An 11,016-nucleotide genomic window follows, 5' to 3' on the forward strand; every position below is an offset into this window, starting at 1 on the left:
ATACGCCTGTGGGCCAGATAATTTTGGGTTATGAAGCATGTCTTGCCAAAAAAGTGGAGGGGCTGCAGCACCCCCAGCCACCCCCCCGGTTCCGCGGCCCATGGAATGGAGCGGCTGGCCTTGTGTACTCTGGAATTTAGATCTTATTGAAACATCAGATTATTAAGGGTTTGGACACTCTAGAGGCAGGAAACATGTTCCCGATGTTGGGGGAGTCCAGACCCAGGGTCCACAGTTTAAGAATAAGGGGTAGACCATTTAGAACGGAGATAAGGAAAAACTTTTTCACCCAGAGAGTTGTGAATCTGTGGAATTTTACTTCGGAGTCACGTGAGTGACTACGTGAAGAACCCGTCCAGCACGCATGCGCGACATGAGCGTTCACGCAGTGCAACAGCGACGAAGGGAGTACAGGCGCTCCCGCTACAAGCTTTAAAAAGGCGGACCGTCAGGTAAGTATTTACTCTGAGGTCGTAATTGGAAAACTTTGCTCTGCTTTGTGCATTCCAGATCGAGAAAAGCGGGAAAATGAGCAAAGCAAGACAAGGAAAAAAGACCGTCCCCCATTCGACTCCAACGGAACAGGAGCATTTCATCAGTGGGGGGCGAGACTTGGCACCTGGACCGCACACACTGCGGTCCACAATCATTGATACCGAGCCGAGCCCAGTACCGCTAGCGCAGCCTGACGAACAGCAGCGGACTGGAGGCAAATCAAAAAGAAAAACAAACCGGCCGGTAATCTCTGATAACTCCGACGAGGAAGACTCGCTGCCTGAGAGCGGCAGAGGTAGCCGCCTGAGCTGCATGGAAAGGCTCATGGAGCAAATGCTTCAGCGAGACTTGCTTCGGGAGCTGGAGCAGTCTCGCCAAGGGAGGTTCAGGCACTTCCGCACCAGTGCCTTACAATGCACTGCCCATCGCTTCCCCCTCAGCCGAGGGCAGCGTTGGCAACCAGGACTGGGCTGGTCAGGAACAGGGGTCACTGGCCGAAGATGTCGGGAGTACGCATGGGGTACAGGACCAGGAAGAGCTGCTGGGTGTGGTGAGTCGCTACGTGGCTACACCACGAGCAGGGCGGCCGTTGCAGCCAAAACTGGCGGCCAGCATTGACTACCTGTCCTTCAAACCCCTACAAGAATGAGGCACTAGAACTCTACTCGCCTCCGGAGAACTGGATTTCGCTCATCGTACCGGCTGTCAACAGCTAAATCTGGGGGTACGTTGGGCAGAGTATCCGAAACCAGGAACTAAAATTGCAGCGTATCCTCAAGCTCCTGACGTCAGCCATAACATCCTATGCTCGTTCCGTGGATGGGGTGGACATGACCACCAACCAGCAAGACACTCTGGCTCTGCTGTGTAACACCTAATATGAAATAAACAACCTCCGCAAGGAGATAATAAGAGCTGCCCTCAACCCCAAATTTGAAGGACTGTGCAAAACACCAGCCTCAGAGCCACAGATCCTGCTATTTGGTAAGGACTTGTCAAAACAAGTAAAAGACCTAGAGGAAGAGTCCAAAGCATTCGGCCTCATGAGGGCAGGCCCCGGAACGAGCAGACCCACACAACCCAGACGGCAGTACCCCACCGCGTCCACCCGTCGATGTCAAACTCATGGGACTGGTGAAAGCTCAGGGTCCGCATACCATCCCCGAAAGCCTTTTTAGGCCAGGGCCCCATGGAAAATGCGCCACCCCCAACCAGCAGTACATCCAGCAGCACAACGACGGATGAAGAAACAGAAGAAAGGAACACTCCCATAACTATGGAGTTAGGTGGGTCTGGTTCCTACCAGCATATAAAAAGTGGGGGAACTGTACTAACAGGGGGGAGATTACACCTGTTCATGGAAGCATGGAAGACTATCACGAATGATAGTTATATACTTAACAGTATTCGTGGATACAAAATAGAATTCATTCAAGAAAATATGTCACCAGTTCAGCATGCATCCCAAAGGGTCTTTACCCTCTCAGTCAAAGAAAAACTAGAGGGTCAAGCAGAACTGGTGAGGTTACTTACAAAGGGTATCATTGAGAAATCCAAACATGAACCTTTGGAATTTGTCTCAAATATATTTACCAAAAACAAAAAAGATGGTGGATGTCGCATCATCATTGACTTAACCTCACTAAATACCTTTGTTAAGTATATACATTTCAAAATGGAAACATTTGTAACTGCCAAACAACTGATTTACAAAGGATACTTTATGGCAAGCATTGATTTAAAAGATACCTATTATTCAGTACCCATTCAAAAGGACCATCGCAGATACCTGAAATTTACCTGGATGGGGCAACAATGACAGTTTAAAGCGTTGCCTAATGAGTTAACATCAGCCCCAAGACTATTTACCAAGATATTAAAACCAGCCTTGGCAACATTAAGAAAACAGAGACATATTGTCATGGCAGATCTTGATGATATCTTAATAGTAGGCAAAACCATGGAATTGGCTAAATCAGCTGTATTAGCTACCAAACAATTGTTTGAAAACCTGGGATTTGTCTTACATCCAGATAAATTTAAGTTGACGCCATCCACAACTATGGACTATCTGGGATTCACTATTAACTCAGACCACATGTCTGTAACATTGCCAAAAGACAAAGCAGCAGAATTGGCACAGACGTGTAACAATTTAATGGTTAGCGATCGACCAACCATCCGTCAAGTGGCAAGATAATTGGCAAAATAGTAACAGCATTTCCAGCTACACAATTTGGACCTCTGCACTATCAAAACCTACAAAGGGCAAAAGTGCAGGCGTTAAAACGACATGCAGGTCACTTTGACCGAACCATGAAATTACCCATTGAAGCAATATCAGAGTTACAATGGTGGATAGAGAACATTTGGCATTGTTCCAGCCCTATCATCATCAATAACCCAACGTTAACTATACAAACAGATGCCAGTGCTCAAGGCTGGGGAGCAACTAATACCATATCCAGCACAGGTGGTAGATGGACTAACCTCGAATCATCTTTACTACAGACACTGGGCATAAATTATTTGGAAATGTTGGGTGCGTTTTATGGTTTAAAAGCATATTCTACGAATATGCACCACTTGCATGTTCGTTTACAGATTGATAATACCACGGTGGTGGCCTATATTAACCATATGTTAACCATATTAACCATATGGGCGGAATAAAATCGATGAAAATTTGGTCAACATAATCTGGCAATGGTGTGTCGATAGACATATTTGGCTATCAGCAACTTACCTACCAGGTAAGCTAAATACAGTGGCAGACACCAGGTCACGCAAATTCAATAATAACACCGAATGGATGTTAAATCCTAAAGCATTTGCTAAAATTACAAAGCAATATGGCACAACAGATATCGATCTCATTGCATCCAGACTAAATCACCAGGTTCCAATGTATGTCACTTGGGAACCAGACCCTGAGGCAGCAGCGATAGATGCATTCGCGCTGGAATGTGGAAACTATTTATTTTATGCCTTTCCCCCCTTCTGCCTCATCAGTCGGGTACTACGCAAAATACAGATGGACTCTGCTTCAGGTATTTTGATAGTACCCGACTGGCCTACACAGCCATGGTTCCCAGTGGTCCTCGACATGGTCATCGAAACTCCAATGACCTTTCCCAGTAGCCCAGACCTATTGACTCACCATAATTGGCTCAGGCATAAGTCATCCATGCCATGACAAAATTAATCTACTGGGTTGCAGATTTTGAAAAGACCACTGCTGGGCCTGGGATTATCTGACAGGACCATCAACACGATGACAGCGTCCCACCGTATGTCCACCAGGAAACAATACCTATCGAGCATCAGGAAATGGGAAAGATACTGCTCGAAAACTGGGACAACATACTCATCTACAACCATAACCAATGTACTGGAGTTCCTGGCCGGCCTTCACCATAATGAAGGACTGAGCTACAGTGCCATCAATACTGCCAGAAGTGCTCTGTCAGCCTACTTAAATCAGGCACCAGGACAACAGGCCATAGGGTCTCACCCGCTGGTGATCAAACCTATGAGAGGCATATTCAACTCCAACCCCCCTAGACCTAGGTACACCTAAATCTGGGATGTCAGTGTGGTCCTGACATACCTAAGGGGATGGTCACCAGCCAGGTCTCTCACCCTGGAACAGCTAACCCTGAAAACGGTCATGCTGATGGCACTAGTCTCAGCACAAAGAGTCCAGTCCCTCCACTTACTGCGGCTGGACAACATGGTCATAACACCAGACCGTGTCACATTCACTATTCAGGAGCTGGTAAAGCAGAGCAGGCCAGGAATTTCAGGCCTAGTTATGGATTTCCGGGCATACCTACCTGACCCACGGTTATGTGTCATGACTCATCTACTCACTTACATCAACACAACAAGAGATTCCCGAGGGAGAGAAAAAGCCTTATGGGTCAGCCACAAGAAACCTCATGGTCGGGTGTCGAGCCAAACCATATCAAGATGGCTCAAGCAGGTACTGGGAGCTGCTGGAGTAGATACTGACGTATATACATCTCACCAGGGCAGCATCCACATCGGTGGCTAAAAGGATGGACGTATCATTGCAGCACATCCCGGCTACAGCGGGGTGGTCCATGGAGAAAATATTCCAAACGTTCTACAATAAACCGCTAGCAGAACCTGTTTTATTTGCAGAAAGAGTATTAGAATCTGCAAATATATAATTTAAGCCCGGGGGAGCATTTTTCTTTTTGTTATTGTTTAATAAATATCATTATTGTTTTACAGATTCATGGTTGATTACGATAACATACTTCCTCCCTTGAATGACCGGCAGCGAGTGAAGTATGAACTGTTACACGGTTTGAAATCACAGAGCTTTAAAATCTTCACGTAGTCACTCACGTGACTCCGAAGTAAAATAGTAAGATTAAACGAGAACTTACCAGTTTGAAGTTTGATCTGTATTTTATGAGGAGTTACGATGAGGGCTTACGTGCCCTCCGCTCCCACCCTCAATTATAGAGATCATCTGGTATCTTAGTTCTCCTTTTCTTTACTATGTTTATTTCAATTATTGTGTTTCCTGTGATTCCACACCGCTGCTTTGAAGTATGTCGCGCATGCGTGCTGGATGGGTTCTTCACGTAATCCCTCATCGTAACTCCTCATAAAATACAGATCAAACTTCAAACTGGTAAGTTCTCGTTTAATCTTACTATTCTTTGCCTCAGAAGGTAGTGGAGGCCAATTCTCTGGATGCTTTCAAGAGAGAGTTAGCGGAGTCAGGGGATATGGTGAGAAGGCAGGAACAGGGCACTGAATGTGGATGGCAGTGCTGGCTCGAAGGGCCGAATGGCCTACTCCTGCACCTATTGTCCATAGTCTATTGTCTATTGATGGGTAAACCAATTTTTTATTAAGGTTCCTCAAAACTTCCTTGTTTGCATTCACTATGCTTTACTTTACAGAGATCAGGATCATTTATACTTTCTTAACCACTTTTCAGTAATCTGTAGACACAGCTATCCTTATGCTCATGTATCTCTTTTAGAAATACATTCGCTAGTTCACATTGCCTCCTTGTATTCTTCTTTCCAGTTTTTATTTTGTAATTTATTTTATCCTTTTTATCTGCCCATTCCATCTATCTGTCCATATCTTCTGGGAGTTTATTACAACCTTTCTCATGGTTCACCATATTTCAAAGTTTTGTGTCACCTGCAATGTTGGAAATTGTGCCTGAACACATATGTAGATATTACAGGCATGTTTCAAAGCATTAGCAATTTCACAAAGGTGTCCAGGACCCAATAACAATAGAGGAGGTTAACATCGAACATAGCAACTGCAGCTGTTCAACAGTACAGCACAAGAACAGGTCCTCTGGCCCACAATGTTTGTGCCAAACATGATGCCAAGGTCAACTCTCATCTGCCTGCACATAATTCATATCCCTGCATGTCCATATGCCTTTCCAATAAATTATATTATAGTATCTGCCTCAACCACCCACCCTCGCACCCAGCACCCTCTATGTAAAATAGCTGCCCCACACATCTTTAAGAATTGCCCAACTCACCTTAAAGCCATGCCCATGGTATTTGATTTCCCTTCCTGGGAAAGGAGACAAGGGAGCGTGATTTCTTTGCAAAAACCTAAAGGTGAAGGATCTTTATTTTATAATGTACCAAGATGATGATCATTGCTGAACTGACAGAAATACCCAAATGAGGATTTGTAAATGTTGATTTGTAAAAGCATTAGAAATGCCTTGAATAATTCAGGTTGTGGATGGGCATCAAGAATTTGCTAGTCGAGGTGGTCACGGGAGGTTGAAGGTAGTGGAAGGAAAGACCTCCCGTGTGAAAAAAACTGGGTGAAAATAAGGTTAATATTAACATAAGCATGTGACCTCTGTCACTCCAAGGCGTGCTCAATCATAGTCGCAGAGTTCTTTTTAGCAGAGGAAAGTTGTAGAAGTGATGGTTCCCAAAAAGCAGACTCGCAGGGGTAGGGCACAACCCTCCAAAAAGCCTGCTATGCATGTGTCGCACACCCAGGAGGAGGTGTGACAGAAGGACATGCCACAGGAGGAGGTAGCCCAGCATGACAGAAGCAAATGGGCTGCTGCTGACAGCAGTAGATGTACTTTTAGTAACATCCACCTAACATGTTCCTTCCCTGCTCTCATGGTTCAGAATGATTTTTTTTTAAACCTGGGAGGCTTTTATTGTAAGAAAAAAACCATTCATGACATAATTTCATCACGTGATCAACTGAGCTGTAACCAGTCGACGCTGGTCATTGTTGGTTTTCAGTTTGGTTGTATGAGGTTGAAGGGGGTGTTGTTCAATCGCGGACCAATTTAACGAAGCCAGTTTTCAAATTAGTCGAAGGAGGTTGCTGTTGGTCGAAGGAGGTTTTCTTCATAGTCGAGGAAGGTTTTCAACATATGCGTGGGAGGAGGTAGGAGGTTGCAGGTCACCTCGACCTTGATTTTGTTTGGGTAGGGCGCAGGGTCACCAGAGGATTCCGTTCAGGTTTCCTAAGTGGGACAGGGGCATAACTCTCCTTCATGTTCGGGAGAAGTTCCAACATACTCGCGGCTTCAGTTTGGTCGAGTAAAAATTGGTCGGCATGGTTCTTTTGAACTTGTGGTGCAGTGGTAATGGGGTTGCCATGTAGTAATAAGCAGTCGAGGTAGCCACAGGCAATCTCCTTTGCTGACCGGGCATTTTAATTGGCTCATTGGAGTTTTCTGAACCAAGTAAAACTGACCGGTAATGTTAAATGCCCGCTAAACTTTATTAAAAGTTATCTGGCTTCTTAAAAGTGTCTCCACTCCTTCTCCCCCCCACTCTCTAAAGGACTTACCATACACTGTGCCAGCCGTCTTTTACCTTCCTGTTCATCGCGGGTGTGAATTGCAGACAGCGCTCCCCCGCTTTCCCTGACTCCCGCCTTTGCGATGTGTGTGTGTGTGTGTGTGTGTGTGTGTGTATGTGTATGTGTGGGGGTGTGTGTGTGGGTGTGTGTGTGTGTGTGTGTGTGTGTGTGTGTGTGTGTGTGTGTGTGTGTGTGTGTTGGGTGTGTGTGTGTGTGTGTGTGTGTGTGTGTGTGTGTGTGTGTGTGTGTGTGTGTGTGTGTGTGTGTGTGTGTGTGTGTGTGTGTGTGTGTGTGTGTGTGACAGTCGATCCAGCTCGCGGTTTCATCGCTGACAGTCGATCCAGCTCAAGGTTTTTCAGGCTAGTCCCCTCGAGCTTGAAGGTTGAAGACAGTTGCTGAAAAGCTGCGTAAGTGGGACAGGCCTTTGATAGACATCAGTCACTAGAATATTTCTTGTGATGGAGATTGTGAGATCAAGAAATGCGAGGGAGGTGTCGGAGATGGTCCAAGTAAATTTAAGTGCAGGATGAAAATTTGTGGTGAAGGTGATGAAGTCCATGAGTTCTGCAGGAGTGCAGGAGGTAGCACTGATACAGTCATCAATGTAACGGAGATAGAGTTCGGGTGTACATCCAGTGTGCGCCTGGAACAGGGATTGTTCAACGTACCTTATAAAGAGGCAGGCATAGCTGGGGCCCATGTGGGTTCCCATAGCTATGCCTTGGACATGGAGGAAGTGGGAGGAGTCAAAGGAGAAGTTGTTGAGGGTGAGGACCAGCTCAGTTAGGTGGAGTAGAAGGAAATTGGATGGTTCTGCTCTTGAGGAAGAAACAGAGGGCTTTAAGGCCTTACTGGTGGGGGAATAGGAATTAAAAACATCGAAATAAATAGGAAATAAAAACATTGAAGAGAATGAAAATGTAAAATCCTGAAGACATTCACTCAGGCGTCATAGAAGCACACAAATCACAAGACTAACATTATCATTTCATTTTCATCGAAATCTCTGGGACTATTTTGCTGAAAGTCGATTATGTCATTATAGATTTTGACCTCTTCCTGGCTTCATTTAAGATGGAGTTTTACATGCAAGAGTTTGTGATGTCGGTTTACAAATCCGCAAAATTTGAAATGCAAAGAATTCCACGTTGTCATATTTCAGAAATGCAATATTACATTTAGCAGCTACTTTGTAGCGCTACTGGCAGGGTTGAAATTCTTCACATAACTTGAGGCTGACTTCCATTTCAGTATATTTTGAAATACTTGCAATCTTTACCATATTTTAGAAAAATGGAAAATAAGATTGGGGCTTGACGTGACAATTGTCCTGCAATGAAGTGGGGAGAATAAGTCGCAAGAATTAGCCAAGAGGAAAGCCCATGAGCAAAAGGAAACACTGAGGTTAAAACTGATTCTTAAAATAAATACAGACTGCATGTATAAATTATATAGAAAAATCATGAATTGAAGAAAGCATTAGAATATAATTAGGAAATTAGGCAAGAAAAGCGGAAATAGGAAATAAAAACATCGAAGAGTATGAAAATGTAAAATCCTGAAGAAATTGACTCAGGCTTCTTGGAAGCACACAAATCACAAAATGTGGGAAACAAATCAAGATACGTTCACATGAAATGTTCCTGAATGGATGATCTAATCTGAAAATTCAATGATGCTTTAATAACTCACAATGACATGTGGGCAGCAGTGTAGATGAAGAGGGCAATGGACCAAGATACAGGAGGAAGTAAACAGATTTCCAGATTAGGCAATTGAGATCCAGCGATACATTTCGGTAGGAAGAAGGAGGATGCCAGTTATCCCTTGAAAGCTGAGAAACTGATTGGGAAATAAAAATTATGAGGAAACATTATTGGAAATAGCAACACCAATTGACAGGGCTTGTACATGGGAGCAAATATATGAACATTTTTAAAAATCACTTCAGTATTCTTAATTTTATATGGAATGCTCAGGTCTCCACATTACAACATTACATTTTGGAACAATTTTCTTTGAGAAGTGCAGAAAATTTACAAAGTTGCCTGAACTGAGATGATTTAGACATCATAGAGCTCTTTTCTCTGGAAGAGGGTAGCTCAAGGGGTCTAACCAGAAATCTTTATCATAATGAATTTGTTTGACAGACCTGATACAAATAAACTATTTCTACTTGCAGGTGAGTCCTGAATGAAAAATGAGGAACAGTTGTGAAAAGAGACACTGACAGTTTATTAAACCGGTATTTCCTTATGCAAAGTGAGATGAGAATGTGGCACACACTTCTATGCAAAATGAGCAGGATATGTTAGTGTGGTAAGGAAGTGTCAGCCCTCTAGGTCGGCTGTCGGAAGCTCCCCCGGGGTACAACAGTGGATGGGCAAGGAGAGGGACGACGGTTTGCTTGTCGATCCAAACTTCCAAGGAAAGTGACGGCTGGAGGCCTGCAGCAAACGGGGGCTTGCCTTGAACCCAACCCTTGTGTTATCCTATTTCCAGATATCCATGAAAACGTAACCATGAGATGAGTAAAGTATGAGCGGAGAGGGAAGAAAGACAATCATAGTCACCCATTTGAATAATACTTGAACAGATTTTCTGGAGGTGCCGAATTGTGCAGTGTCTAATCAAAATGGAGCAAGAGGTGGGATATCTGGTCCGAAAGTTGAAAGAGAATGAACTGCAGCTTGGCTTGGTTTACGATCAGGTATAAGCTGATTCACCAAGACCAACATACAGGACAAAGGGAGATCAGACACTGTCAACATCAGACACCTGCTGTCCTCTGGGGGAGATGTGGGATAGGTACCTGCTGGACGATGAGCTGAGGGATAAGTCAGTCAGCTTCAAGCATAAAGTTTCAATCAATAACATCAATTATTCTGAGGCAAGGGGAGATTCACAGGGAGGAGAGGCAGAGAAGGAGCTGAGGAACCGGAGACTGGAGAATCAGAGTGTAATGGAAGGGACAGGGCCTACAAGGGTGTGAGCAGTGTGAGGGATGGTGGAAGGGATCAGGGATTAGTGATGGATTGGAAGGGAACTAAATAAGGGGGGGGGTCAAATGGAATAGTCAAGGACAGAGTTACACGGAAAGGGAGTAAAGGGATAGATAATGACCCCAGAATTAACGGGAAAGTTAGCTCACAAAGGGATAGGAGAGTATGGCCAAGTGTAATAAGGATCGATGTGAATAGTGAGATGCGTAAGGAATTAAAGTATTGTATTTGAATGCGCAAAGTATAAGCGTAAAGTAGATGAGCTTGAGGCTCAGATAGAGGTTGGTAGATATGACATTGTGGGGATTACTGAGACATGGCTGCAGAGGATCGGGTCTGGGAACTTAATATTCAGGGTTACACATCCTATAGAAAGGACAGGCAGGTGGGCAGAGGAGGGGGGTAGCTCTTCTGGTGAGGGATGGAATTCAGTCCCTTGTGAGCGAAGACATAGGGACTGACGAGGTAGAGTCACTGTGGATTGAGTTGAGGAATTGCAAAGGCAAGACACTAATTGGTGTTATCTATAGACCCCCAAATAGTAGCCCGGATGTAGGGTGTAAGTTGCAGCAGGAGTTAAAACTGGCATGTAACAAAGGTAATGCCACAGTGGTGATGGGGATTTCAATATGCAGGTAGATTGGGAAAATCAGGTTGG

This window comes from Amblyraja radiata, chromosome 5 (genome assembly GCF_010909765.2).
Source record: "Amblyraja radiata isolate CabotCenter1 chromosome 5, sAmbRad1.1.pri, whole genome shotgun sequence".
Lineage (NCBI taxonomy): Eukaryota > Metazoa > Chordata > Chondrichthyes > Rajiformes > Rajidae > Amblyraja > Amblyraja radiata.